At 36.9% G+C, this 27,863-nt stretch overlaps 1 long non-coding RNA gene across 1 annotated transcript in view; it reads left to right on the top strand.

Annotated features, from left to right (window-relative positions):
• Positions 1-10,073: 10,073 nt before the first annotated feature.
• The window catches only part of LOC147913432 (uncharacterized), a 38,807-nt gene continuing 21,017 nt past the window's right edge, over positions 10,074-27,863 (top strand). The window contains exon 1 of the long non-coding RNA XR_015548718.1: positions 10,074-10,191. This is a non-coding gene — a long non-coding RNA (uncharacterized LOC147913432). The remainder of the gene's footprint in view (positions 10,192-27,863) is intronic.

Below are 27,863 nucleotides of genomic sequence, written 5' to 3'. Positions count from 1 at the left end.
ATGTAGTTCCCCAATGAAGTTAAGGGGCTCCTGCTGAATGGTGGAGATTGGTGACTACTTTGTGTTGGTGAATACGTCATTCCAGCGTTTAAAATATAATTTCAAACACTACATGGGGAAATTAAATTAAAGCTTGATATTAAAGAATAGTTAAATAAAATTTTTTCAAATTTGTTTTCTAGTTAATTTTAAAGTAATATTTAAAAATTAAAACCAAAATATGGTTTTTACTATCCTATATAAGCTAACTCCTGGCCTAGAAATTGGTAAATGCTAGTGAAATATAAAAATCATGTCTTGTTCTGTTAAGTTAGCCTTGACCTCACAGCAGTGGTTTGCATAAGTAACTGGAAGTGTATACTTTTTTTTCCCTGAATCTGAGGTCACTTTTCAGCCCAACTAACTAAATTTAATGCACAAACCTCTAATTAACTGTTAATATCTAAATAAATAGCAGCTCATCTGAAAACTCAGTCTTAACATCCTAGTTTGAAGCCAGAAAGAATAAAAACAAGTTTTTATTTAAGATCTTTTAACTAATATCCAGTTATACCCTTGTTGAGAAAATCTGGATTTTGATGGTTCCTTAATACTATGTTCTATACTTAACTGAAAAAAAACCCTTCATATTATGACAGAAATACATAAAATCTAAACAGACATAAAGAGCAAATTATGATAATTTAATGCCTTAATCAATACTTTAAAATAATTTTATTTAACTGAAATACTAGGTTTAGAAAAGTCTGCTCTAGAACCAAAGAAAAGCATACGTCGTTTTCTGATTTACTAGCCATAAATTGAACAGAAAATTATTCAACAGTGGACCATGGGGGGTCAACAGAGCTACTCTAAGTAAGGTTGACTTATTTCGAATAAACTTATCTTACAAAGATACAATCTATACATGCATGGTTTGTGACCTTTGTACTGATATTAGACACTAGAACAAAGTAGTACATTCTGAGCTGCCTGTCCAATGTCAGTGCCTTCACTGAAGAACTTGCCTGAAGCAATGACTGAAACCAGGATTATCTTCTGAACCATCTGAGATGGTAGGAAGTTCCTGGGTGATTGCTGCCTTTATGTTCTTTGGGATGGGCTGTTGTGTCTCATGATGGATAATGAGACTTATTTCTTGATCTGCAGGTTATGAAATACATCAGAACACAAATTGTATGTGAGAAGAACCATTATTTTAAGTGAGATATGTGCCATTTGGTGAGCCAAATTAAATACCGATGAATCAACTATTGAAGGAAAACAATTTGTATGAACGTTTGTATCTTGAAGCTTGGGATTCTACCTGCTGATCTATCTCTAAGATTTATCTGTCTAAACACTGTAGTTGTTGCTGCTCATGTGTCTCCTTGTCTTTTCCCATCAATTCTTTACCTTATTTATTGAGTCTTTGATTTTCAGAAACTCTATCATTAGCCTATTGATCATCATTTCTACTCTCACAAAAAAGCCTGGGGTTTTCATTGATACCTATTGAATAAATATTTATTGAAAACTTAACCATATTTCAAGCCCAGTTCAAAGCTGATTCACAATGGACAAAATAGACTAGCGAGGAATGCACAGGGCCCTAAGGTAACATGGAGGTTCCCAGGTTCCCTGTGGAAAGAGAAAATAACATCTCTTGAGAAATGACAGGCTTCCAGTAGGGGTTAGGATTTTCTTTTTGAGCCCTCTTCTCCTTTTCTACCTATACTTTAAAATTGAAGTAGTGAACAAAACTAGCAGAGATTGAAACATAGCTTCATAAAAAAACAGCATTTGCAAAGAAGCTTTTATAGCACCTTTATTAAAACAAAGTGGGTGAGCACAACCTGAATAGTTCTACTTAGAAATTAACAGACAGATATGCCTCTGTATCTTGGTAACAGATGTCTCCAATTAAACTGACGTGACATGAATTGTACTTTCAGTTACTCCAACGATGGAGTCTCCACCTTTTAAAGATTATTCTACATTGGCACCTTCATACAAGTTGGCATTGCTCCTCTAAATGTCCTTGGCTCAGAAACATTTTACAATAAACTTCTAAGCCAACGCAGGCAGAATCTTAGCTTTTACAGGACCTGCCTCTGCCCACTTAAGGATATGTGTTATAATAAGCAGACACACTGTTTTTCTTTATTAATAATTTAACAACTTTTTTCATGTTAACAAAACCTCAAATTCTTAATTCAATTTTTTTGTAGAGTAAACACCAGTTTGTTTAAAATCTTTTTATATCTGGGAAGTTGCCTTGTCTTTAAAAGCATAAGGAAAAAAACAAAGAACAAGAAAAAGAACTAGGTAAAAATGACTAAAATTAAGGCATTGAAATTAAATAGCTTAGTTTTTTTGGTAATTCTCTGCCTATAATTTTGAGGGTGGGGGGAATCTCCCTCTTCCAATAGCATGTATTATTAAATAATAATTTTTTGTGGAGTATTCCTCGAGATTTTTCCTTAGTCATGAAAACAGTGGAAAAAAGTTAAATGCTGGATAATTAAATATTTAGCATTTCATTTTCACTTTTCTATTTCTCTATAGCTGCTTAATCTCATTTTACCTTTTATACCAACAAGAAAATTCCCTTACTTAAAGGAGCCAAGAATGCACAATGGAGAAAGGAAAGTCTCTTCAATAAATGGTATTGGGAAAAATGGACAGCCACATGCAAAAGAATGAAAGTAGACAATTATCTCGCACATACACAAAAATTAACTCTAAGTGGGTTAAAGACTTGAATGTAAGGCCTAAAGCTATAAAATTCCTAGAAGAAAATATAGGCTGTGTACTCTTTGACATCGATCTTAGTAGCATCTTTTCAAATACCATGTCTACTCAGACAATGGAAACAAAAGAAAAAATTAACAAATGGGACTACATCAGACTAAAAATCTTCTGCAAGGCAAAAGAAATCATGAACAAAATGAAAAGACAACCCACCAACTGGGAGAAAATATTTGTAAATCATACATCCGACAAGGGGTTAATTGCCAGAATATATAAAGAACTCATACAACTCAACAACAAGAAAACAAACAACCTGATCAAAAAATGGGCAGATGATATGAACAGATATTTCTCCAAAGAAAATTTACAGATGGCCAACAGATACACGAAAACATGTTCAACATCACTAATTTTTCGGGAAATGCAAATCAAAACTACAATGAGATTATCACCTTACACCTATTAGAATGACTATAATTACCAAGACAAAGAACAACAAATGTTGCAGAGGATGTGGAGAAAAGGGAACCCTCATATACTGCTGGTGGGAATACAAACTGGTGCAGCCACCAGGGAAAAGATTATGGAGATTTCTCAAAAAGTTGAAAATAGAAATACTGAATGGCCCAGCTATGCCACTACTGGGTATTTATACAAAGATCTTGAAATCAACAATCCAAAGAGATTTATGCACCCCTATGTTCAATGCAGCATTATTCACAATAGCCAAGATGTGAAAGTAACCCAAGTGCCCTGCTATGGATGAATGGATAAAGAAGATGTGGTATATGTATATACAGTGGAATATTACTTAGACATAAAAAAGACAAAATTGTCCCATTTGTGACAATGTGGATGGACCTTGAGGGTATGATGTTAAGCAAAATAATCCAGACAGACTAAAACAAGCACCTATGATTTCACTCACACGGAAAGATATGTGACATATGTTCACTCATGTGGAAGATAAACAAACACGTGGACAAAGAGAATAGATTAGTGGTTCCCAGAGAGGAAGTGGGTTGGGGGATAGATGAAAGGGGAAAAGGGACATATAGGTATGGTGATGGATAAAAATTAGACTACTGGTGGTGAGCACGATGCAGTCTATACAGAAATTGATAAATAATAATGTACACCTGAAATTATACAATGTTATACACCTTTATGATTTCAATAAAATAGTAAAAAAAAAGAAAATTCCCTTAATTTACAGAACACTCAAGTATTTTTTTTTTTTTTTTAATTTTTTGTTTATTGCAGTAACATTGGTTTATAACATTGTAAAAATTTCAGGTGTACATCATTGTACTTCTATTTCTGCATGGACTACATCATGTTCACCACCAAAATACTAATTACAACCCATCACCACACACATGTACCGAATTATCCCTTTCACCCTCCTCCCCCCCTTCCCCTCTGGTAACCACCAATCCAATCTCTGTCCCTATGTGTTTGTTTATTGTTGTTATTATCTACTACTTAATGAAGGAAATCATACGGTATTTGACCTTCTCCCTCTGACTTATTTCACTTTGCATTATACCCTCAATGTCCATCCATGTTGTCACAAATGGCTGGATTTCGTCGTTTCTTATGGCTGAGTAGTATTCCATTGTGTATATATACCACAACTTCTTTATCCATTCGTCCCTTGATGGGCACTTAGGTTGCTTCCAAGTCTTGGCTATCGTGAATAAGGCTGCAATGAACACAGGGGTGCATGTACCTTTGCAAATTGGTGTTTTCAAGTTCTTTGGATAAATACCCAACAGTGGAATAGCTGGATCATATGGTAGTTCTATCCTTGATTTTTTGAGGAATCTCCATACTGTTTTCCATAGTGGCTGCACCAGTTTGCACTCCCACCAGCAGTGTATGAGAGTTCCCTTCTCTCCACAACCTCTCCAACACATGTTGTTTCCTGTCTTGTTAATTATAGCCATTCTGACAGGCGTGAGGTGATATCTCATTGTAGTTTTGATTTGCATTTCCCTGATAGTTAGTGATTTTGAACATCTTTTCATGTGTCTGTTGGCCATCTGTATATCTTCTTTGGAGAAATGTCTGTTCAGGTCTTTTGCCCATTTTTTAATTGGGTTGGTAGTTTTTGTTGTTGAGATGCATGAGTTCTTTATATATTTTGGAGATTAAGCCCTTATCAGATGTATGGTTTGCAAATATCTTCTCCCAATTGTTAGCTTGTCTTTTCGTTTTGTTGATGATTTCCTTTGCTGGGGAGAAGCTTTTTAGTTTGATGTAGTCCCATTTGTTTATTTTTTCTATTGTTTCTCTTGCCTGGTCAGATGTGGTGTTTGAAAAGATGTTGCTAAGACTGATGTGGAAGAGCGTACTGCCTATGTTTTCTTCTAGAAGTTTCACAGTTTCAGGTCTTACATTCAAGTCTTTAATCCATTTGGAGTTAATTTTTGTGTATGGTGTAAGGTAAGGGTCTACTTTCATTTTTTTGCATGTGGCTATCCAGTTTTCCCAACACCATTTGTTGAAGAGACTTTCTTTTCCCCATTGTATGTTCTTGGCTCCTTTGTCGAAGATTAGCTGTCCATAGATGTGTGGGTTTATTTCTGGGCTTTCGATTCTATTCCATTGATCTGTGTGTCTGTTTTTGTGCCAGTACCATGCTGTTTTGGTTACTATAGCTTTGTAGTATATTTTGAAATCAGGGAGTGTGATACCTCCAGCTTTGTTCTTTTTTCTCAGGATTCCTTTAGCTATTCGGGGTCTTTTGTTGTTCCATATAAATTTTAGGATTCTTTGTTCTATTTCTGTGAAAAATGTTGTTGGAACTTTGATAGGGATTGCATTGAATCTATAGATGGCTTTAGGAAGTATGGACATCTTAACTATGTTAATTCTTCCAATCCAAGAGCACGGAATATCTTTCCATTTCTTTGTGTCCTCTTCAATTTCTTTCAGCAATGTTTTATAGTTTTCGTGTACAGATCTTTCACCTCTTTGGTTAAGTTTATTCCTAGGTATTTTATTCTTTTTGTTGCAATTGTAAATGGGATGGTATTCTTAATTTCTCTTTCTGCTACTTCGTTGTTAGTGTACAGAAATGCAACTGATTTTTGTATGTTGATTTTGTATCCTGCAACTTTACCATAGTCGTTTATTACTTCTAAAAGTTTTCTGGTGGATTCTTTAGGGTTTTCTATATATAAAATCATGTCATCTGCAAATAGTGACAGTTTCACTTCTTCCTTTCCAATTTGGATCCCTTTTATTTCTTTCTCTTGCCTGATTGCTCTGGCTAGGACTTCCAATACTATGTTAAATAGGAGTGGTGACAGTGGGCATCCTTGTCTGGTTCCTGTTCTTAGAGGGATAGCTTTCAGTTTTTCACCATTGAGGATGATATTAGCTGTGGGTTTCTCATATATGGTCTTTATTATGTTGAGGTACTTTCCTTCTATACCCATTTTATTCAGAGTTTTTATCATAAATGGATGCTGTATCTTGTCAAATGCTTTCTCTGCATTTATTGAGATGATCATGTGATTTTTATTCTTCATTTTATTAATGTGGTGTATTACGTTGATTGATTTGCGAATGTTAAACCATCCCTGCATACCTGGAATAAATCCCACTTGATCATGGTGTATAATCTTTTAACGTATTGTTGTATGCGATTTGCTAGTATTTTGTTGAGGATTTTCGCATCGATGTTCATCAGTGATATTGGCCTGTAATTTTCTTTTTTTGTGTTGTCCTTGTCTGGTTTTGGTATCAGGGTAATGTCAGCTTCGTAGAATGAGTTAGGGAGCTTCCCCCCCTCCTCAATTGTTTGGAAGAGTTTGAGAAGGATAGGTATTAACTCTTCTTTGAATGTTTGGTAGAATTCACCAGGGAAGCCATCTGGTCCTGGACTTTTATTTTTGGGGAGGTTTTTGATTACTGTTTCGATCTCCTTACTGGTGATTGGTCTATTCAAATTCTCTCCTTCTTCTTGATCCAGTTTTGGAAGGTTGTATGATTCTAAGAATTTATCCATTTCTTCCAGATTGTCGAATTGGTTGGCATATAGTTTTTCATAGTATTCTCTTATAATCTTTTGTATTTCTGAGGTGTCTGTTGTAACCTCTCCTCTTTCATTTCTGATTTTACTTATTTGTGCCTTCTCTCTTTTTTCTTGGTGAGTCTAGCTAAAGGTTTGTCAATTTTGTTTATCTTTTCAAAGAACCAGCTCTTGGTTTTATTAATTTTTCTATTGTTTTTGGTCTCTATTTCATTTATTTCTGCTCTGATTTTTATTATTTCCCTTCTTCTACTGATTTTTGGCTTTGTTTGTTCTTCTTTTTCCAGTTCCTTTAGGTGCATTGTTAGATTGTTTATTTGAGATTTTTCTTGTTTGTTGAGATAGGCCTGTATTGCTATAAACTTCCCTCTTAGAACCGCTTTTGCTGTATCCCATAAATTCTGGCATGTCGTATTTTCATTTTCATTTGTCTCCAGGTATTTTTTGATTTCTTCTTTGATTTCTTCGTTAACCCAATCGTTGTTCAGTAGCATTTTGTTTAATCTCCATATATTTGTGGCTTTTCTGATTTTCTTCCTATAGTTGATTTCTAGTTTCATACCGTTGTGGTCAGAAAAGATGGTTGGTATTATTTCAATCTTCTTAAATTTATGGAGACTTGTTTTGTGGCCTAATATGTGATCAATCCTGGAGAATGTTCCATGTGCATTTGAAAAGAACGTGTATTCTTCGGTTTTTGGATGGAATGCTCTGTATATATCTACTAGGTCCATCTGTTCTAGTGTGTCGTTTAAGGCCAATGTTTCCTTATTGATCTTCTGTTTGGATGATCTATCCGTTGGTGTAAGTGGAGTGTTCAAGTCCCCTACTATTATTGTGTTACTGTCTATTTCTGTTTTTATGTCTGTTAATAATTGCTTTATATATTTAGGTGCACCTACATTGGGTGCGTAGATATTTACAAGTGTTATATCCTCTTGTTGGATTGTTCCCTTGATCATTATGTAATGCCCTTCTTTGTCTCGTTTTACAGTTTTTGTTTTAAAGTCTATTTTGTCTGATATGAGTACTGCTACCCCTGCTTTCTTTTCATTGCCATTTGCGTGGAGTATCTTTTTCCATCCCTTCACTTTCAGTTTGTGAGTGTCTTTAGGTCTGAAGTGTGTCTCTTGTATGCAGCATATATATGGGTCTTGTTTTTATCCAGTCAGCCACCCTATGCCTTTTAATTGGAGCATTTAGTCCATTGACGTTTAAAGTAGCTATTGATAAGTATGTACTTACTGCCATTTTTTAACTTTTTTTTTTTTTTTCCCTCAGTGTTTTAGTAGTCCTTCTTTGTTCCTTACTTCTTCTATACAGAATTGATGGTCACTTTAGTTTGACCTCTGTCTGAAAGCTGTACTCTTTAACTACCCTCCTCCCTCCTTTTATGTTTTTGATATCATATCCAACTTCTTTTTTGTGCATTTGTATCCATTACGTTCTAATCGTGGAAATAGATAATTTTTCCTATTTGTTGTCTTCTCTTTTCCCCTTAAATCAGTCCCTTTAACATTTCTTGTAACACTGGTTTCTTGGTGACAAACTCCTTTAATTTTTGCTTGTCTGGGAAATTTTTGATCTCTCCTTCCATTTTGAACGATAACCTTGCTGGGTAGAGTATTCTTGGCTGTAAGTTTTTTCCTTTTAGCACTTTAAATATATCGTGCCATTCTCTTCTAGCCTGTAAGGTTTCTGCTGAGAAGTCAGCTGATAGCCTTATGGGGTTTCCTTTGTATGTAACTTGACATTCTCTTGTGGCTTTTAGGATTCTCTCTTTATCTTTAATTCTGGACATTTTGATTATGATGTGTCTTGGTGTGGGCCTCTTTGGGTTTATCTTGTTTGGGGCTCTCTGTGCCTCCTGTACCTGGATGTCTGTTTCCTTCCTTAGGTTAGGGAAGTTTTCATCTATTTCTTGAAATAGATTCTCTGCCCCCTTGTCTCGCTCTTCTCCTTCCGGGACACCTATAACACGGATGTTAGTGTGCTTGATGTTGTCCCAGAGGTCCCTTAGACTGTCCTCACTCTTTTTAATTCTTTTCTCTTTTACCTGTTCACCTTGGGTAATTTCTTCTAGTCTTTCTTCCAGCTCACAGATCCGTTCTTCTGTATCCTCTACTCTGCTTTTGAGTCCCTCTAATGAATTTTTCATTTCCAGTATTGTATTCTTCATTTCTGATTGGTTCTTTTTATATCTTCCATTTCTTTGTTGACATTCTCACTGAGTTCATCTATTCTTCTCCCCAGATCAGTTAGCATCCTTAACACTCTTAGTTTGAACTCTCTGTCGGGTAGGTTGCTCATTTCTGTTTCACTTAGTTCCTTTTCTGGGGTTTTGTCCTGTTCCCTTACTTGGAATGTATTCTTTTGCCTCCTCATTTTGCCTCTTTCCCTGTGCTTGTGTCTATGTATTAGGTAGGTCAGCTACGTCTCCTGCTCTTGGATAGGTGACCTTATGTAAGTGATGGCTTAGGAGGCTTCCAGTGTGCTTCCCTCAGTTCTCAATGTTCCAGGGGTGGCCCCTATGTGGGCTACGTGTGTGCTTCTATTGTGGCCTGTTAGCTCTCCCTATAGGCGCCCAGGGAGGCTGAGTTATGCTCCTGGCCAGCTGTTGTAATGCTCAGCTGCTTGTAGTTGTTGTGGGCCCTTCAGTCTCTTTATCAGGTGTGAGGAGCCCCAGCACAGTTGGCTGCAAGTTCTAATACCACATCTGTGTTGCAGTATTTCTTTTAAGTGAGTAGGCCCCCAGCGTGGCAGGTTGTTAGGCTCAGGGCCTTAGAATTGCTGTAAACCTCTAGCCTATTAGGTCTCTTGTCAGCTCTCTGAGGATTGCAGCTGGGTGGGGCTGACCTCATGCACAGGAGCACCCAATTGTTTCAGGCTTTGGAAGGTGGGGCAAACCTCCTATGTGGGTCTTTGAGAAGTACAAGTCTTCTGTGGCTGACAAGCCCTGCCACCCACAGGTCCACACACACAGTCAACACAGTCCTGCCCCGTGTGAGCGCCCCGACCTACCCAAGCGGACCCAGTCTCTCCACGGCGGGAGCCCCACACACTCCGCCACCACCCCACACTCTCCACCGGCTCCTTGTGCACACCCTGCCCCGCTCAAGTCAGCTCAGTTGCCAGGCTGCAGAAAATCCAGTCACCAATCTATGCAGGCCCACACGTTGCCTGAGGGCTTGTTGTTGGGTGGGGCTAGTCTCTAGGGTGGGCTGCCTGCCCTGGCTGAGCTGGATTAGATCGGTGCTCTAGCGGGTGGAGCAGACCCTGGGCTAGCAGGTCTCAGGGAAAACTCCAATGGCGTCTGTGTCAGCACGCTCACACCAGGCCACAACAATGGCCGCCGCCAATGTCCCAGTCCCTGGAGAGGTCTCACCCCTCACCGAGATGCACTCAGGGCCTATTAGGTGAGTCTCTTGTCACCAAAGCAGTGTGCACCTTTCTTTCTGGTGATTTTAGGATGCTTTCTGGAACGGGTGAGTTTGTGCGTGGGCCCTTTAAGAGCCAGTTTTAGTTTCTTTGTGAGCCGGGTTTTCTGGGGATGCTACCCAATGCTTTAGTAGCAGCAAAGTCAGATATTATGCCGCTGGTGTCGATTGTGCTGGGTCCACAATATGCCCACAGCAGGGGCGCTCCCCGGCTCAGGGCCCCGCGCCTCCAGGGAGGCTGCGTACCTGTGAGCTGCTCCCGGCGGCCGTGACGCTGGCGGCTTGTGAAGGCGGCGTTTTTCCTCTCCGGAAGGGAGTCTCTGCCTCTTCCACCCCAGTTAGGATTGTCTGTTGTTGCAGGAGTTCCTCTTATCCAGTTTTCAGCTCTGTCTCAGGGGTAATTTTTCCACGAGTAGTTGTAAATTGGCTGTGTCCACGGGAGGAGGTGAGTTCAGAGTCTGCCTACACCACCATCTTGACTCCCTCCAGAACACTCAAGTATTGAATTCATCTTTTTATCAACTCATTTTACACAGAAGCCAGTAGAATGTAAATTCAGAAAAGTATACCACAGTTAGATATCATTTAAGTTATGTTCAAATTCTCAGACTATCTTTCCGTCTCACCAAGTGACAACGAACAAATGATACCGGTCTACTACAGAGAAGGTATGGCTTCACAAGTGTGCAGATTTCTGTGCTATTGGAGAAAGTTGAAGCTGCCCAAACCCAATTATTTATTCCTTCTCAGCGAAGAATGTAAAGGAACACGATGAACACGACAATGATCTGCAGTCCTAGCTGTGAACTAAAACGACCTAGGAAGCTTTTAATATTTCCTGATGCTGAGCCTTATCCCCAAAGATTCTGATAATTGCTCTTAAATTCATTAAGAAATATAATGCTTGAGGGCCGGCCCCATGGCTTAGTGGTTAAGTGCGAGCTCTCTGCTACTGGCGTCCCGGGTTCGGATCCGGGGCGTGCACCAACGCACCGCTTGTCCAGCCATACGGAGGCTGTGTCCCACATACAGCAACTAGCAGGATGTGCAACTATGACATACAACTATCTACCTGGGCTTGGGGGGGGTGGGAAGGAGGAGGATTGGCAATAGATGTTAGCTCAGAGCCGGTCTTCCTCAGCAAAAAGAGGAGGATTAGCACAGATGTTAGCTCAGGGCTGATCTTCTTCACAAAAAAAAAAAAAAAAATCCCACAATAACAATAATTAAAAAAATATATATATATAATGCTTGGAATATACTTGGATGTATGTTAAATACATTCATTATTGGGAAGAATGCTAAGGAAATGGTAAATCTTTTATTATTATGCATTGAAATTAAAAGGCAACTTTTATTAGTACTATTTTAGGCAATTTTATTTCTTCACAGAAGACTAGAAGATGGGGGCAATCTGACTACATTTATAAACTTGATATCCAGGGTTAATTTTATTTTTCCAGCAACTTAATCAGGCTTTTCTTTCCTGAAATTAGAAAGTGTCTATAATTCTGTGAGTTTACAAGTAGTAAGCAGTTTTTAAATTCACTGCTATCAGATAAAAAAAAAGGAATAAATTGATAAAGACTGAAATATGAAGCCCTGAGTCCACTTGGAGTATCTCTTATATTATTACAAAGGGGTATAACTTGAAATGTAATGAAAATTCAAGGGCACATAGTAAAAAATTATTCAACACTTGAAAGTAAGGCCAAGATTGAGTAACATGACCTTTCATTGTCATCCTGGGGCGTTGTTTAACAGGATTATTTAATTTTCTAGAGAACAATATTTGTGTTTGACTTCATAATTTGCTAATTGATCAGAGACTAGACACTGTGAAATTGCACATGAACTTGAAGATTTCTGCCCAGAAGAGCAGGGGCAAAGAGGGAGTTAGGGATGAGGAGTTAATGCCTCTTAGGCAACTCCGAACCAATGGAAGCTGAGAGTAAGTGAGGAAACGCTCCAGTCTTCCTGTCCCCCTATGAAATGATTTGGAAACATGTTCTAGATGTCCCCAGCAAGACTGAGCACACAGCATTAGTCACTCATTCACATTGGCTTTTCTCCATTCCCTCTCTTTCTCCATTTTCACTAATGCTTTCTAAGATCAATTTTTGAATAAACTACTTGCCCCCAAGTCTTTGTCTTAGAGTTTGATTTTGAGGGAACCCCGAAAGACTACAGTAGCAAAAGGAGCTTTGAAATGATGGCAAGAGGGACCTCAATCTCATAAGAAGAGAACCTACCTTAATGAAGGCATAAAGGCCAGGGAAACTCATTCTTCCAATGGGAGAAAACAGCTAAATCTTTTGTTTAGAATCTCTATGTGTGTGCAATAATTCATACTCTTTACTTATATTAAAAGAATGTGCGCCCTTTACCTATTTTGATTGCTATGTTTCCCTTACTATTGCCTACATATGTAAATGTAAGTTAAAACAAAATTGAGAGGGAGGTACAGAGATTTCCCATATACTCCCTGCCCCAACACATGCATAGCCTCCCCTATTATCCTACCATAATGGTACATTTGTTACAATTGATAAAACTACATTGATCTATCATCACCATCCAAATTTCATAGTTTACCTTAGGGTTCACTCTTGGTATTGTACAGCCTATGGGTTGGGACAAATATGTAATAACATGTATCCGTTATTATAGTATCACATAGAGTATTTTCACTGTCCTACAAATCCTCTGTTCTACACCTATGCATCCCTCCCCCACCCATCAACTCCTGGCAATCACTAATCTTTTTACAGTCTCCATAGTTTTGCTTTTTCCAGAATGTCATATAGTTGGAATCATATAGTATGTAGCCTTTTCAGATTGGCTTCTTTCACTTAGTAATATGCATTTAAGATTCCTCCATGTCTTTTCATGGCTTGATACTCATTCCTTTTTAGCACTGAATGATATTCCATTGTCTAGCTGTACCGCAGTTTATTTATCCATTCACCTACTGAGGGACATCTTGGTTGCTTCTAAGTTTTGGCAATTATGAATAAAGCGGCTACAGACACCTGTGTGCAGATGTTTTCGCGGACGTAAGTTTTCAACGCCTTTGGTTGAATACCAAGGAGTGAGATGGCTGGATCACGTATGGTAAGAATATGTTTAGTTTTGTGATAAACTGCCAAACTGTGTTCCCAAGTAGCCGTACCATTTTGCATTCCCATTAGCAATAAATGAGAGTTCTTCTTAATCCACATCCTTGCCAACATTTGACGTTATCAGTGTTCCGGACTTTGGCCATTGTAATAGGTATGTACTGGTATCTTGTTTTAATTTGCAGTTACTTAATGACATATGATGTTAAGCATCTTTTCATATGCTTGTTCGCCATATTTATATCTTCTCTGGTGAGGTATCTGCTAAGATCTTTGGCCCATTTTCTTATCAGGGTGTTTGTTTACTTATTGTTGAGTATTGAGTTCTTTGTATATTTCAGATAACAGTCTTTTATCAAATGTGTCTTTTGCAAATATTTTATCCCAGTCTGTAGCTTGTCCTTTAATTCTCTTGAGACTATATTTCACAGAACAGACATTTTTCATTTTAATGATATCTAGCTTATCAATTATTTTTCTCATGGATCGTGTCTTTGCTTTTGTATCTGTATATATTTTTTATTTAGCACAGTGAACCTTCAAATAATTTTTATATTACTTCAAGTATAATTTAAAAACATTACAACTCTATCCTTCCATTTCCCTCTGCAGTTCTCTCTATAGTTCTTTGTCCTATTATTGTCATATATTTTTCTCTTCAATATACTATAAATCTCACAATATACTATAATTTTTGTTTTAAATAGTCAATTACCTTTTAATATTACTTAAAATGTGAGAAAAGTGTCTTTTGTATTTATCATTTCCAACTTTCATTATTCCTTTGTGAAAATCTACACTTTCATCTCTTGTCACTTTCTATGTGTCTATCATTTCTTCTAGTGCATGTGTGCTCGTGATAAAATCTGTCAGCTTTTCTTTGTTGAAAATGGCTTTGCCTTCATTTAAGATTTTTTAATTTTTTTTTTTGTTTTTGTGAGGAAGATTAGCCCTGAGCTAACATCCATTGCCAATCCTCTTCTTTTTGCTGAGGGAGATTGGCCCTGGGCTAACATCTGTGCCCATCTTCCTCTACTTTATATGTGGGACACCGCCACAGCATGGCTTGATAAGCAGTGTGTATGTCCACACCCAGGATCCGAAACTGCAAACCCCAGGCTGCCAAAGTGGAGCACGCAAACTTAACCACTATGCCACCGCGCCGGCCCCTGATTTTTTAAATTTTCGTTTGAATAGATTTTTAGATTGACTTTTTTGTCCATTCATTTGTTTTGCTCTGAGTACTAAAATTGTCTAATGATATGAATGTTTATGATGAGAAGTATTTATTATATTAGTTCCTTTGTCAATAATGTGTCTCTTTTTTGGGGTGTTTTTAATTTTTTCTTTATAACTAAGTTTCTTCAATTTGGTTATTATATTTATTCTACTTGGAAGCTACTGTGTTTCTTTTACCTGTTGGTTTACAGTTTTATCAAATTTGACAAATATCTCAACCACTACTTCCACAAATACTGTTTGCCCCCCACCTCTTTCCTGGGATTCCAATGTTAGACTAGTTGATATTGTTCTAAGGTCACTAATTTTTGTTCATTTTTTTCTGTCTTTTTTTTCTCTGTGCTACATTTTGGTGATTATTATTGCTATCTTTTCAAGTTCACTATTATTCTCTTCTACAATGTCTAATGTGCTTCAGTATTACCCAGAGTATTTTTCATTTCAGATATTATACATTTCTTCTCTATGTGTGCTAGTTGAGTCTTTTTTGTCTTTCATTCATATTTATGTTTTCATTTATGCACTTGAGTGTTTTATAGTATATGTAATAGATGATACAAGATTTAATTTCTATTTCTTTTTTGCTAATTCCATCATCTCTGTCTTTTCTTGGTCTGCTTCTATCAATTAACTTTTCTTCTTGTTATGGATCAAATTTTCCTGCTTCTTTGCATTTCTGGTAATTTTTTAATGTATACTGGACATTTTTAATTATATGCTATTAAGTGAAGGATTTCATCCTATTTCTTTAAAGATAGATGGAGTTTGTTCTGGTAGGCAGTGAAGGTACTTGGGGTGAGTTGAATGATTTTGTGGCTTGCCTGTAAGTTTGGTGATGGTGGATTCAGAGCTGCCTTGGCTCTAGAGCTAATCTAACCCACTACTAAGGTGTGATTCTTCTAAGAACTCTGCCTGATACTTGGTGTATTCCCTGTCTTTCACTCTGGCTGGAACAAATGTGAACTCTCCCCAGGCCCATATGAGCTCCAGAAATTCTTTTGGCCTGTCGCTTGTGGTGGTTTTTCCTCTCTCATGTAATTTTACTTAATGCAGGTACAGATCGTCACTCACCCAAAGACTCCAGGGAATCTCTCTGCAGATCCTCCCAGTTCTCTTTGTGAAGCCCTCTTCTCTCTGTTAGTCTGTCCTGCTAATTCTCGCTGCTTTGGCCTCCCTTGACTTTGATATCTGGCTCTTACATGCTGCAAATCAGACTGTCCTCTTCTGGATTTCTCCTCCCCGTGCAGCACGCTGAAAACTGCTTTCAGCGAGTCCTTCGGCACAGTCCAGGGCACACGTTATTGTTTCCCTTCTCTCATAGTTCACAGTCTTGTGATGCCTATTGTTTAATGCATGAAAACAGTTGGTTCATATACTTTTTCTGTATTTTTACATGTTTACTAAGGGAAGATAATTCTGGGAGTAATAATTCTTCATGGGCAATAGTGAAAGTCTCAGAGACTTGCTTTGTCTGCCTAGATGCCAACTGTGTTATTTTTTTATTCTTCAAATCTAGGAGTTGAATCAAGGTCAGTCTTGCTGTTGATCATTATCTATATTTTTTATCTTAAAATCAGTGTGACATTTTTATCTATATATTCAAGAGTTTTTTATTTCTTAAAAGTTTTCAATAAGTAATGTTTCCCTTAGAAGTGCTTATTCCTATTGTTCAAAACACCAGTTAGGCAGATGTTGAGTGTCCATTATCAGGCTTCAATATTTATCAACATCTTATAAAGGACTGTTATGCCTTCGTCATTTTCTTTTCTTTTTTTTTGGTGGAGATTAATTTTTATGGAACGTTATGTTGTATATTGCAGTTTGTGATCAACCTGACACATTCTATCCTTCTGCTCCTTCTCTCAGTTGGTTTAGAGGAAATGCACGTCCAAGTTGAGAATTCACCTTGTTTGATTAATGATGTTTACATAGAGATTTGGTCTCATCCTGCTTCTCGGTTTTTTTTAATTCAATTTTTTCCTGTGCTACAACCCTGTGGATAGCTGGTTCTGCCATGATAAATGTGAAGTTTGTATAAGCCATGTGAAGTTTGTAGCAGCAGGACAGCCTATTATCACTGTATTTTTTTCCCCTAGCTTTAGTTAGGTATAATTGACAAACAAAAATTTTATGTATTTAAAGTGTACAAAGTGATGTTTTGATATACATATATATTGTGAAATAATTACCACAATTAGGTTAATTATCATACCCATCACCTCACATAGCTACTTTGTGTGTGTGTGTGTGTGTATGTGGTGGGAATACTTAAGATCTACTCTCTTAGCAAATTTCAAGTGTAATCAAAAAGACAAAAGATAACAAGTGGTGGTGAGGATGTGGTGAAAAGGGAAACTTATACACTGTTGATAGGAATCTAAATTAGTGTAGCCATTATGGAAAACAGTATGGAGGTTCTTCCAATAATTAAAAATAGGATTACCATATGATCCAGCAATCTAACTTCTGGGTAGACATCCAAAGAAAATTAATTAGTATCTCAGAAAGATATCTGCACTCCTGTGAATTTCAGCATTATTCACAATAGCCAAGATATGGAAACAACCTAAATTTCTGTAGACAGAGGAATTGATAATGTAGTACTTACATTCAATGGAATATTATTCAGCCTTACAAAAGAAGGAAATCCTGCCTTTTGTGACGATATGGATAAAGCTGGAGGACATTATCCCAAGTGAAATGAATCAGACACAGAAAGACAATTACTGCATGACCTCTCTTATACGTGGAATCTAAAAATGTCAAACTCACAAACGTAGAGAGTAGAATGGTAGTTGCCAGAGGCTAGAGAGTGAGGGAAATGAGGAGATGTTGTTCAAAGGGTCCAAAGTTTCAGTTATACAGAATGAGTAAGTTCTGGAGATCTAATGTACAGTATGGTGATTATAGCTAATAATACTGTATTGCATACTTGAAATTGGCCTTTGTCATGTTCATTTCACTTTGTATGGTTTCTTCTAGTTCTTGACCATTTTCTCGGATGTAGTTTCTGGTGTTATAGTTTCTAAGACCCTCTTTCCTATAATTCCATAATTTTTTTTACTTCAATTTCTATCCTGAGATCAGTCAACTTGTTTTATTTGCTTCAATTCTTTCTTGAAGAATTGTTTGATAATTCTATTTGTGATGTAGTTTCATCAATTTCATTTTGCTTATTTTTCTTTCTTTCTTTTCATATTTTGGGAGTAGAATACATGCATAGATCTTGTACTGATTTATTGCTCATTGTTCCTCTTAGAATAGATCCAGGTATTAGCTAAAGGATACTCTGGGGGGAGGGGAGGGGCTGTTGTTTGTATTATCTTGTATCTAGGTTTCTGTTGTGGAACAGTGTCTCACTGATTTTCCTCCTACTTAAACACTGGGAAAATGCCTCCCATTAGCATTCACCTTTCCAGAGGTAGTTTCCTGGGGCTACAGGATTTCTGCATTATTACCTGCAAGTTAATGCTTTTTCTCTTCCTTTTACTCCTCTTCACATCTGTGAGTTTCCTTCTGCTTGGAACCCAAGGTATATGCAATAAAAATGGTACATCAGCCTAGATTCTCCTTCAACTTTGAATTCCTTCCATTTTATGGTTAAATAGCACTGAGTAGCTCTGCAGTGTCTTTCTTACTTTTACCAGGATCAAATCATTCCCTAAGATGTTACCATTTTAAGAAAAAGATTTTGAGATACATCTTCCCAGGATAGTGATAATGACATTTGGCAAAATGATCTTTCTGAACATAGATTGATTATGCATATGAAAGCACTCCCATCTCTCTTTGTTTTAGCTGAGATATCACAGTATTTGGCAGGTTTGCTTCACAGTTTATGGGTTGGGGCTATAATTTTTTCTCCAAAGATATTTATCTTCTTTCTTTTTTTTTGCTTTCATTAAGTTTTAATAGAGGAGTGAGACATAAAATGGTTTTACTCAGTGACTTATAGTATCCATGGCTTCAGACACTCATTTTAAGATTGAATGATGATTTTAAATGCAAATGACTCCTTTTCTGTATTTGTTTGAAGATATATCATGACATGCAAGTAGATATGCTAGAACAATAGTAAATCAATAAACCATTTGGTGATGTTCCTATTCCCGTAATTCTGTCTTCCCGTCCACCTCCACTTCCTATCCTAACTATACAAAAGTGAAATGAAGTAGTGACTATAATTTTAAAAATAAGTGGCCTGAAAATTTTTGCTGGAATAAGTAACTAAAGATTTTGAAATCTTTGTGGTTTTCAATTTAAAAAGAAAAAGGTTTAAGCTTTGGCAAGAAAGTATGCATTTTGATCAGTAATATTTCCCCTTAATTTTAGGATTAAGTACATCTACTCCATACATCTCTTATTTATCTGTATAGCATTAAAGTAAAACTTATTTCAAGGCCATCATATTGAAACCCTTTACATTTGTGTGTGTGTATGTAATTGTTTTTCTAGAAAAATAATTAAAGGAGAGGAGATAAAAAATGAAATAAGGAAATCTTCCATTAATTATAGTATAAATAAGTGTCATGAGTTGTTCAAATTAAACTTTACAAAGGAGAGAGTGAGGATTGATTCATCCAGCTGAGGAATATTTGAAGAGGGTATTTGAAAAGGTCCATGAAAGGTACATATTATGTGGATTGTTGAAGATGGCTGAAGCTTTCAGGAAAGTCATAAGCAAGTGCACAAAACAATCAAGTTGAACAAAGGGAGAAGCAAAAACAAATGAGCAGAGATTGACAGAATAGATACTGAGCACGTGTGTCATTCACACAATTTTCTTTACAGTATCTAAGCTCATGATTAATTTTTTAACACAGATTGTAAACACCTCAAGTGACATTTCTCAGGTAGTGAAATCACCTATATCTGAGTAAATTTAAGATGCACCTTGAATTCATTTAAAATGCAGACTCCAGGGGCCGGCCCCGTGGCTTGGTGGTTAAGTGCGCGCGCTCCGCTGCTGGAGGCCCGGGTACAGATCCCGGGCGCGCACAGACACACCGCTTCTCCGGCCATGCTGAGGCCACGTCCCACATATAGCAACTAGAAGGATGTGCAGCTGTGACATACAACTACCTACTGGGGCTTTGGGGGGAAAAAATAAATAAAATAAAATCTTTAAAAAATATATTAAAAAAATAAATAAATAAAATGCAGACTCCAGGTTATGGTCTATACCTATTGAATTAGTCTCTGGGCCTGGGATTGACTTGGGAATCTGCACTTTAAACAAAAAAATCCAGGTGACTTCTGCCCACTAAGTCCATTAAATGTAAGATGTAATCTCTTTAGATATCTGTATTAGACATTGCTGTGCAATCTTGATAAAGATTCTGCGTAAATGTTTAAAGGTGACAATGTTAAGACCTCAACAATTTAAAAGATGTTTCCCAAATAAAACTGGTTTTCTTATGAAGTGGAAAGTGTAGTTGAGTCTACGTAGGAAGAAAATAAGAACCAAAACTCTCCCTAACTTTGTAAGGAAGGCAATTTTCTTATTCCATACTCCTTCCAACAGTGAACAGGCTTCAATCTTCTTGTTAATAACAGTTAATAAATCAACCAATGAATCTAAACATCCTTGTTAAGAAATTACTATTATCTTGGCAACATAAAGGTTGATCCAAAAGGAAAGGAGGTGTATAAGGCACGAAACTTGACCCAAGAGTTTGAGAAAACAAGAGAACATTTGAAAGACTATTACAGAATAGAAGATACTTACACGGTATATATTTTAAACACGACTGTTCTTCAGGGGCCAAGGAAGAAGAAGGAGGATTTTGTAGTAAAACCAGGTTTCAGGAAGTCACTGGGCTAAGATCTGAACTTAAAAGTTGTGTAATATGAGTTGCACATTACAGAAAACCCCAAAATAGTCACTATCCCACAATTTAGTGGAAAAAATCAAATGTAAAATTATATTTGTCTCATAATAATCCAGTAGTTGTCATTAGCTCCTTCTAATATAACATGGGATTTCGTAGAATATTATACTTCAATGGCACTTCATCAAAATTTCATTTTCAGGAAATCTAATTTTCTCATTCTTATAAAAGTTGCCCACAGTGCTGAGAAAATAAGAAACTGGCTTCTAAATGATGCTTGGTCTTTTTCTCATTTATTTTTAAAACTTGATCTTTCTTCAGAGAATAGATTTTATTGTTATATTATGACAACATATGGGGTATCTTCAATTTGAATTTACTTACATCTTTTTTTTATTAGAAGACAATGAATTTCAGAATATTGCTGAATTTTTAAGCTTGGTTTAAATTGGAGAGACTTAATATGGATTTGTACAATTCTACATTTCACTTTTATATGTTCTGTTATTATTGGGGAGGGAGAGTTAACTTACCCTTCAATTTTATCATACTCTAGAAAATGTAGTCGAAGGCAAAGAAAGTTGATATTTGTGCATATTTCTCCTTTATTTTAGACTGTAGGTTCATATTTTTTATTGTTTTATTATTATTGAAGTATAGTTGACATACATTATTGTATTAGTTTCAGGTGTACAACATAGTGATTTGACATTTATTTACAACACGGTTTATATTTTTTTAATTCAAGGGTTAGGTATCCCCTTGATGCAAATTTACTTCTTCCTATTTGGTGATTTTGATGCATTAAGAATATAAAAGTAGATAAAATGACTAATTATAAATATCAAGACAGATTAAAGACACATACAATTGACAAACGCAGAAAACTTCCAAACCGACATTCTTTTGACTGTTTCCTCATCTAAAAATTATTTATTGCTTGCTTGCTTGATTGATTGTAATTTTCCTTGTCAATTATGTTTATATATAGAAATTGCATGGAATTGAAGAGCAATTTCATTACATGAAATTATTTCTAATACTATTTACTATCGGGCAAACCTTTTGCACCAGGTCCGTCATATATCCAAGGAAATGTAGTTAGTCTAAGGTGAATTCAGATAAGAAACTAATGCGTGGGTCTAAGGAAGGCAGTAGGGAGTAGTGCTTTTCTTATTTTCTTTTCTAGTAGATGTTGATAAAAAATGTTCTTAGCACTGTGTATACACCAGGCATAAGTGTTTTGGCATGTGTTCAATATAGGCATGGACAAAAGTCACTCTGTCTATATCAAATAGTAAGAGTTTATTAATTAAAAATGATGTGTTTCGCAGAGTAGTCTATTAATGAGAAGTTCCAGCTTCTTATTTTAGACAGTAAGTAGATAGCCAAAATGGTGGGGAATTCTAGGTTTACATCTCAGTCATGGAAATATTTAGCAATTTTTTTGAGCTAGCCAAGTCTTCCTCTAATGTGAGCGACCTTTTGGAAACTTATCTTCACAACTCTGGAGAATCTCTATGTGGTTCTCAATGCTCTAAAGCAATCTTATGGCCACTCACTCTTACCAGAAATTTACAGAATGCAGTTTTACTAAAGAGCAGTAAACAACAGAACAATAACAACAGAACTTCTGAGGTGGGAGAAAATGTTAATTTTGGCACAGAGTGTCTTATCACCTGGAGAAGTCTTACCATTTCTTCTTCTCTGGTTTGCATATATTCATGTGACAATTTTGAATATCTATACCCAGGATGCTGGAAAAAGATGTGTCAGGAAATTATATGTGGACGAATAATTCAATATGTAAGTTTTATAAAGAACATTTTTTAGATCCTGTTTCCAAATGCTAAACACTGAGGTAGAATGAGACTTTTTTTTTACTGTTTAAACAATCTTTACAGGTAACAAAGGGGATTACAGAGTCTTAACTGTAATGATTAAGAGAAACCTGAATACTGATTACACAGTGATTATTCAGCAACTCAACTATGTTGCTGTATAGAACTTTGGCATAATACAAGCTTTCCCAAAATTGTGTAAGAAAGAAATTGTGAGAGAGAATTTACACAGGCCAGCCTAAAAAGCTACTGCATAATTTCCTATCTGTAAATTAGGATAGAGAACAAGATTGAATTAAAATGTGATTGATAGTAATAGAAAGTAAATGTCATGTCTAGGTGTACTTTGGGATTTTATATATTTAAAATTACTCTAGTTCAGTGTTACATTTCTAAACTAGCTGGCCTTTCCTATGCTTGAAAGAAATTCTGCTTATTGCCATGTAACCATGGAGTTTACCTAGATGGGAAGGTACTCGAAGTATTCCAGGGGATTGTCTTCATGAATTTGATAAAGGCTTATGTGAAACCAGTGTTCTCTTAGCATCATGACCAGCAGGTTTGCAGTCTCTTGTTTTAGTTCTATTTCAGCTGCTGGTGAGTTGCTTATATTTTTGAGTTTTTTCTTCAAAATCATTGAAAGAAGTTTTATGACTCTCAAATTGCCTGTAAATCAGATAATCTCAAATTTGGTTACTACTCAAAGACAGTATGTATGTGTGTGTGGAGGTTAAGATTTCCAGCTCTGCACAATAGCCAAGACTTGGAAGCAACCTAAGTGCCCATCAAGGGACGAATGGATAAAGAAGATGTGGTATATATACACAATGGAATACTACTCAGCCATAAGAAACGACGAAATCCAGCCATTTGTGACAACATGGATGGACATTGAGGGTATTATGCAAAGTGAAATAAGTCAGAGGGAGAAGGTCAAATACTGTATGATTTCCTCCATTAAGTAGTAGATAAGAACAACAATAAACAAACACACAGAGACAGAGATTGGATTGGTGGTTACCAGAGGGGAAGGGGGGAGGGAGGAGGGCGAAAGGGATAATTCGGCACATGTGTGTGGTGATGGGTTGTAATTAGTATTTGGGTGGTGAACATGATGTAATCTATGCAGAAATAGAAGTATAATGATGTACACCTGAAATTTATACAATGTTATAAACCAATGTTACTGCAATAAACAAAAAATTAAAAAAAAAAAAAAAGATTTCCAGCTCTGAAGTCAGGCTCAGAGTTCAAATCTTGGTCCCATCCTCTTCCAATGACTAGCTCTGTGGTTGCTTATACTCTCCTTGCCTCTCTCTGCCCATCTGTAAAATAGGTATGACAGTAATGTACATAAGTTGGCAACTGGGGGTTAATTTAACTAATAGACTTAACTTACCTACATCAGAGCTCGAGACAAAGCAAGTACACAAGAGGTATCATTGATATTATATTATTTTATTTTGCATGATAGAGCAGCAAATAGTTATCACATGCTTAATTTTAAATAAAGAACATTAATAGTAATAGAAATTAAGAAAATATATTTATTGAAGAAGCCTATTAGGAATAGGAAGCATCAACCTAATTATGTTTCTTAACTGAATTTGAGGCACATGAATGTGTGCATACTATAGAATACATTATTATACAGTCAAGGACGGAATCCTGGCTAATACAAAGATACCTAGTACATTAGTAAAAACTAATGGTTGAATAAATTCTAAAAATTAACACAGATTTTGAAATCAAGCTGCTGTTATTAAACTTATTATTGCTTAATTACCAAAACAAAAAAAAAAGACAAATAAAGTAAACAACTACAAAATACATATAGTGTCAAGAAAATGCCAAGGCTGCTCGCCTACTCCTTTAACCATTCTTCAAACTTACTTTTTTTTATTTAATTCAATGAGATAAATCATGTTGAAATGCATAGAACAATGTCTAGCATCTCGTAGATACTAGACAGTAGAATGATCGTCTCTATTCCCTGCTCTCTACTGGCTATGATGTAAGACTAAGACCAGTGCATTTTGGTACCATTAGGCTACTGTACATGTTCCTTTACTAGAATGTAGAGAAACCCCTTACATGGTAGTTTTATTTTATCCACTATGAAAATTTTACATATCAAAGTTAATTCCCCTCGGCTATATAGATTCCCACTTATGTGAATTACATGAGACATGGCAGAGCACAAAGGTTAAGAGTAAGCATTTAGAAGCCAAACAATAGGGTTCATCAGGCTGTATCATTTACATCTCAGCCTGGCTCTGAGACGTTAGGCCAGCTATTTACCTTTCTGTGATTCTTTTGTGAGGATCAGAAGAGTTAACACATAAAGTAGCAATTACAGTTCCTGGGCTCAATGATCATTGGTGGTTGCCATTATTTTGTCGTCGTCATCATCATCATCATCATCATCATCATCATCATCATCATCATCATCATCACTTACTCCAAGCCTCCTTTCTGGACAAAGCAAAGTGGAAGGACTAATTCTACTTCTCAAGAAAAAAAAAATATTATAGCTAAGGAGCATTAACTCTGTTACTTGAGTATTTGAAAGATTTTGCTCCATATCTCTTTGCCTATATTTTCTTCATCATTTAGTTGATTTTTTTTTCCTTTATTCAGAGCTTTTGGTGCTGGATAGTGGCTCTGCTAGATTGGTCAAGGTTCATACCACAGGCAATGGATTTTACCCAGATGGCTCCTGGTTTCTTCCTTTTTTAAACAAATCATTCATAGCTGAGGTTGATATGAGGGCTTCTGTTCATTGGCAAATGGCGTTGTAGCCACAGGCCTCTTATTAAAGCTCGAAAGAAAATGGTGATTACTAGTTTTTGTGGCCAAATTTTGTTCGTGACTGCCCACTGGGTTTGTTTGGATACCAGGAAATTATGGACTGTATGATTTGAATTAGGATAAGATATTAAACCTTAAGAGCCATTCTGTAGCAAAGATTGTGCTGAAAAAGAATATTGAAAAGCGCCCCTTTGACCAAGTCAGTGAAATTAGCTTAGTCATGAGAATTCCAAGTGAGTTTTCTGACCTTGAGATGTAGACACAGTGCCAAAAAATATCATCAGGAGAATAAGGATAGAGGCTGATCTTCATTTTAATGAGAGGGTTTTAGTGCTAACTTAGTCGTCTAACTCAACCCCATCATTTCCAGTCTTTAAACATTCTAGATGCTCGTCTCAGAAAATGGAAGAAGCTCCCTCAATATTATTATCAGAAACATGTTGTGTCATATCAGTCTTCCCAGTTCACATACTTAGTTTCTTTTCTTTTTTTTAAACATGTTCTTTGGTTGGTTATGGCTGGTGATAGTCGTTAATTATGCTGAGTGCCCAGAATTCTACTTTCGTGTAATTTCCATGGCAATATACATATGCTGACTACATCCCATCAATCTTCACCGCCACTCCTGGTGCCGTGGTTCTTCCTGTGTTAATCCACACTGCTGATTTTTGTTGTTAGTGTTTTGTTATCATCTAGTTAAGTAACTACTGTCACCTTGGAAATTAATTGCCAGGTCAAAGTGCTTTAATACACAAAAGACACAGGATGTCCTCTTATGCAGTTTCATATGTAACAGAAGAGATAAGACCATCAGTTCACCCAACAGTGTCTTCTCTGTAGCAATGGGCAGAGCATCAGGATAGCTGTGTGCTCTGGCATGGAAGTCAGAGAGCAGATGCTGAGGCAGGGGCCAGTTGTCCTTTTTCAACTTGTGGGGTCTTTGCTTGCATCCTAGAATAGCTCTTCCTTTGGTAAAAGGTAATGTTTTATTTAGTCATTAAGAGAATTTTTACTTCAGACTAAATACCTATCAGCAGTTATCTTCTCTTATTAGGAGTACAGTACAAAGAACTTCCGATTGATTTGTTTTGAGGAAATGAGGGTATTCATTTATTTATTTATGGTCTTACTAAGCTTGTGTTCTAATATTTTAGCAAGATCTCAACAAACATATTTCTTTCTATTTAAGCCTTGCCATTCAAAACTTTCTCTATTTAAGTCTTTTAAGACTACCAACCACAGTCATGTGTGAGATCTTGCTATATGGCTTGACAGAGGATGGTCTATTCTTGCATGAGTTTGTGCTTTGATTCAGATGCCCAGTGCAGGGTTCCCAAACTGTGTCTCAACCTGGAGCAGGGTGGCTTTAGTAACATCCTCATTAGCTATCCTTCTTATGAAGAACGTTGCTTGTTCAAAGCCACGGCCTCCCAGATTGTGGGTGAACTATGCCTGCCACGTGCCAGCAGACACATAAGGGAGGTTGTCCCAGGTCAATCCCAACTTGATGTAGACACAGGTGGTACATGACTTTACAACAGACCCCATGGGCAGAGATGCTGTGGATAGTGGGATAAGCATCTCTTGCAAAGCATCCTCCTCTGACCTACTCACCTTGACTTTGATGGTTCCCCTCACGTCTGAGCAAGGGTATGAGTGACTAGAACCCCTCAGGACAGTTATTTCTACATGTGTTTTCTTCATCATGAGGCTACAAAGAAGGCATTAAACTATGTTGGATACTGTTTGTCTGTTGGTTATTTTATTCATTTTAGTAATAAAACTACACATCTAGTGTATTAGTTTTCTAGAACTGCCCTAAGAAAATATTACAGACTGTGTGGCTTGAAACAACAGATATTGATTCTCTTACAGTGGCAGAAGCCAGAAGTCTGAAATCAAGATGTCGGAGGGTTATGTTAAAAGTCTTAATTCCGGATAAAAAACAAACAGATAAATAAAAACCCCAGATATTTGTTGAGATTAATTGGCCAACTAAAATGCAAAAGGTCAGCACACATTCTCCCGTCCCAATTTCTCTCTCTTAATATAAGACAGGGCCCTCCTCACCCTGCATCCAGGCATCTACCCACAGCATGGATATTGTTGGTAGTAAGTATATTGAGAGTGAGCCCCCTCAGCTTAGAGATTGGATACTGCAGAATCCCAACCTCACCTGCTGCTTCCTGAAAAGCCAAGGAACAAATCCAATCTCCACATTGAATCTGAGCAAGCAGCACACGCTCTACAGCAGCCTTGCTCCATGTCTGGGACTCATACTTCTAAGAGAGTATTTTTCCACTCCTATCTTCAAAAGGTGAGTCTTGGTTCTCCTCTAGCGTGGTGTGCTCCATGTTTTCAATTTGCCCTTTGTAACGCCATTCTTTCCCTGGGGAAGCTGACCTTGTGGGCTGTCTCAACAGACTGCCTTGGCCTTTGGCTTCCAGTTGGCTTCAGGCTGCTTATGGGAAGCACTAGCAGGAGCACGGAGGATGGGAAGAGAATGAGGGGGTATTTATTTATTCCCTGTTGGATAGCAGCAGGTTGACTGTGTTGCTTTTCTAAAAGCCACAGCTCAGTTTGTGTTACGCAGCCCTCTTGCTACACTTTCTCACATAGCTCTGGGAGCTGCTCCTTCCTCTAAATTTTCAGGCCAAGGAGTGGTAAGGACTCCCTTGTCTTTCTCACTCAAGGTTACTGGGTCATCCCTATTTGGTTTCACTAAATTCTGCCACAACTTTGGAATCAGTCCCTTTGCTAAATATTCATCAATTACCCAATTTGTGACCCCTTTCTTTCCTGCTGAGACC

Source organism: Ceratotherium simum, chromosome 27 (genome assembly GCF_057802395.1).
Source record: "Ceratotherium simum simum isolate JZ-2026a chromosome 27, ASM5780239v1, whole genome shotgun sequence".
NCBI lineage: Eukaryota > Metazoa > Chordata > Mammalia > Perissodactyla > Rhinocerotidae > Ceratotherium > Ceratotherium simum.
The sequence above is the reverse complement of the archived record's forward strand: the minus strand, read 5'-3'. Positions and strand labels throughout refer to the sequence as shown.